A 3,548-nucleotide genomic window follows, 5' to 3' on the forward strand; every position below is an offset into this window, starting at 1 on the left:
AAAATGCACATAGCTGCTGTCAAAGTTAACCGATGTCTACGTCACGCGCGCATCTCTATCGGGGAAAGCGAAAGTCACGCAGCACAACAAACAAATAGCGGGACTATCGATAGAATCAAAATCCCCATTCCAGCCGGCAATTTTCCGGAACGTAGCCTCTTCGCAAAACGTCAATAAAGGTGGGTTTCCCATTTGCCACTGCTCCTTAGTTTCCATACCGACCCGAATCCTTGCAGGGCAGTTGCCAACCCGATGGACAAGCGCGTCACTATCCTGCTGCCCAATGGGCGGCGGCAGAATGTGAGCGTGACGGCGAACATGACGCTGCTGGAGATCCTCGAGACGGCCTGCTCCAAGCACGGCTATGATGCGGAAGAGCACTGCCTCAAGTTCCACAACAAGGTGGTCAGTCTGACGCAGCAGTTCCGATTCAGTGGCCTGCCAAACAACTGTGTCCTGGAGATGGAGCAGACGGAGAAGCGACGCACGCTGGGCAACGTTCTCGTCTGCGTCCAGCTAAACGACGGATCCCGCCAGCAGGCCGACTTTTCACCCAGCGACACCGTTTGGCAGGTGGTACATAAGCTCTGCGAGTCGCAGGTTAAAGGTTACGACAGCCCCGTCATCATCTACATGCGCAGCGAGGTCATTGGGCAGGACCAGATGCGCCAGACCACGCTGAAATCCCTAGGCATCCTGGAGGGTCGAGCCATGATGCGGCTAATCGACAAGAAGCCCGAGGATCTCAAGACCCAGGCAAATGTTTACAAAGCTCCCGCGGTTAGGCCTCCGGTGGATAACGACGACCAGCCCAGCACCTCCCGCTCTGCAATGGCAGCTGGTGGCAGCGGAGGAGGCGGTGGCTTTGCCCTTACCAGCAACATGATCAAGAACCTGAAGCGCACGGCACCGGAGGAAAATGCATCCGGAAGTGAACCAGCCAAGCCGTCGGATAAATCCAACCAAGAGCAGCAGCCACAGCCAGAAGCACCTAAGTACGACTGGGGTAGTGGCTCCGGATACTCAATGCACCATCCGCCGGAGCGGAAACAGGCGGAGAATGATGCCGAGGAGAATCCTAGCCGGGCACCCCCAGTGGTGAAAGTGATTGGCCCCGTCAGGCGTACTCTTTTCCCTGGACGAAACCAAGAAGAATGCGGACGACCTACCAGACTCATTCTTTGATCTGACCGTCAACGATCTTAAAATGGTGCTGCGTGATTTGAAGCGCACTTCTAGCGGAGATGACGACGCTCCCCTGCTGACAGCAAAATTGAGGGAGCTGGAGCGTCAGAAGACCATGCTGGCGAAGCTTAATCAGTACAAGGACTGTGTGCTGCGCATCCAGTTCCCCGATCGCTTTGTGCTCCAAGGCATTTTCAAGCCGCACGAGCCTCTTTCGAAGTGGAGGAGTTTGTTCGCGAGTTTTTGGTCCAGCCTGGCGAGCAGTTCCACCTCTTTACCATCCCACCGAAGAAGGTGCTGCCCTCCAATGAGACGCTCCTGGAGCTAAACTTTGTGCCCAATGCCATTGTACATTTTGGCTTCCTAAAGGACTCACTGAATGCTGTGAGCAATCGATTCGTGAAGGAGCAGTATGTGGAGCAGTTGACTTCGGAGGAAGGGGCGCACTATGTCGTGCAAAAATACCGCCTCACCCGAGCAACGTCGGTGGGGTCCAGCTAGTAGATACATGGCTTTAAGCAAACAGTCTGAGTGACATTAAATGAATCCGCTCTATTTCTATATCTCATTCTTTTATATACCAAAAGAAAGAACTTGTTTAAAAACAAGTTCTTTCTTTTGGTATATAAAAAATGAGATATAGAAATAGAGCGGATTCATTTAATGTCACTCAGACTGTTTGCTTAAAGCCATGTATCTACTAGCTGGACCCCACCGACGTTGCTCGGGTGAGGCGGTATTTTTGCACGACATAGTGCGCCCCTTCCTCCGAAGTCAACTGCTCCACATACTGCTCCTTCACGAATCGATTGCTCACAGCATTCAGTGAGTCCTTTAGGAAGCCAAAATGTACAATGGCATTGGGCACAAAGTTTAGCTCCAGGAGCGTCTCATTGGAGGGCAGCACCTTCTTCGGTGGATGGTAAAGAGGTGGAACTGCTCGCCAGGCTGGACCAAAACTCGCGAACAAACTCCTCCACTTTCGAAAGAGGCTCGTGCGGCTTGAAAATGCCTTGGAGCACAAAGCGATCGGGAACTGGATGCGCAGCACACAGTCCTTGTACTGATTAAGCTTCGCCAGCATGGTCTTCTGACGCTCCAGCTCCCTCAATTTTGCTGTCAGCAGGGGAGCGTCGTCATCTCCGCTAGAAGTGCGCTTCAAATCACGCAGCACCATTTTAAGATCGTTGACGGTCAGATCAAAGAATGAGTCTGGTAGGTCGTCCGCATTCTTCTTGGTTTCGTCCAGGGAAAAGAGTACCGCCTGACGGGGCCAATCACTTTCACCACTGGGGGTGCCCGGCTAGGATTCTCCTCGGCATCATTCTCCGCCTGTTTCCGCTCCGGCGGATGGTGCATTGAGTATCCGGAGCCACTACCCCGTCGTACTTAGGTGCTTCTGGCTGTGGCTGCTGCTCTTGGTTGGATTTATCCGACGGCTTGGCTGGTTCACTTCCGGATGCATTTTCCTCCGTGCCGTGCGCTTCAGGTTCTTGATCATGTTGCTGGTAAGGGCAAAGCCACCGCCTCCTCCGCTGCCACCAGCTGCCATTGCAGAGCGGGAGGTGCTGGCTGGTCGTCGTTATCCACCGGAGGCCTAACCGCGGAGCTTTGTAAACATTTGCCTGGGTCTTGAGATCCTCGGGCTTCTTGTCGATTAGCCGCATCATGGCTCGACCCTCCAGGATGCCTAGGGATTTCAGCGTGGTCTGGCGCATCTGGTCCTGCCCAATGACCTCGCTGCGCATGTAGATGATGACGGGGCTGTCGTAACCTTTAACCTGCGACTCGCAGAGCTTATGTACCACCTGCCAAACGGTGTCGCTGGGTGAAAAGTCGGCCTGCTGGCGGGATCCGTCGTTTAGCTGGACGCAGACGAGAACGTTGCCCAGCGTGCGTCGCTTCTCCGTCTGCTCCATCTCCAGGACACAGTTGTTTGGCAGGCCACTGAATCGGAACTGCTGCGTCAGACTGACCACCTTGTTGTGGAACTTGAGGCAGTGCTCTTCCGCATCATAGCCGTGCTTGGAGCAGGCCGTCTCGAGGATCTCCAGCAGCGTCATGTTCGCCGTCACGCTCACATTCTGCCGCCGCCCATTGGGCAGCAGGATAGTGACGCGCTTGTCCATCGGTTGGCAACTGCCCTGCAAGGATTCGGGTCGGTATGGAAACTAAGGAGCAGTGGCAAATGGAAACCCACCTTTATTGACGTTTTGCGAAGAGGCTACGTTCCGAAAATTGCCGGCTGGAATGGGATTTTGATTCTATCGATAGTCCCGCTATTTGTTTGTTGTGCTGCGTGACTTTCGCTTTTCCCGATAGAGATGCGCGCGTGACGTAGACATCGGTTAACTTTGACAGCA

General features: G+C 54.0%; 2 pseudogenes; one reads left to right on the plus strand and one right to left on the minus strand.

The window, feature by feature from the left end:
- The first annotated feature begins 66 nt into the window (after positions 1–66).
- Positions 67–1,746, plus strand: LOC119562413 (annotated as a pseudogene).
- A 79-nt stretch (positions 1,747–1,825) lies between these two features.
- Positions 1,826–3,314, minus strand: LOC119562412 (annotated as a pseudogene).
- Positions 3,315–3,548: the final 234 nt, after the last annotated feature.

Source organism: Drosophila subpulchrella, unplaced genomic scaffold (assembly GCF_014743375.2).
Source record: "Drosophila subpulchrella strain 33 F10 #4 breed RU33 unplaced genomic scaffold, RU_Dsub_v1.1 Primary Assembly Seq447, whole genome shotgun sequence".
Taxonomy (NCBI): domain Eukaryota; kingdom Metazoa; phylum Arthropoda; class Insecta; order Diptera; family Drosophilidae; genus Drosophila; species Drosophila subpulchrella.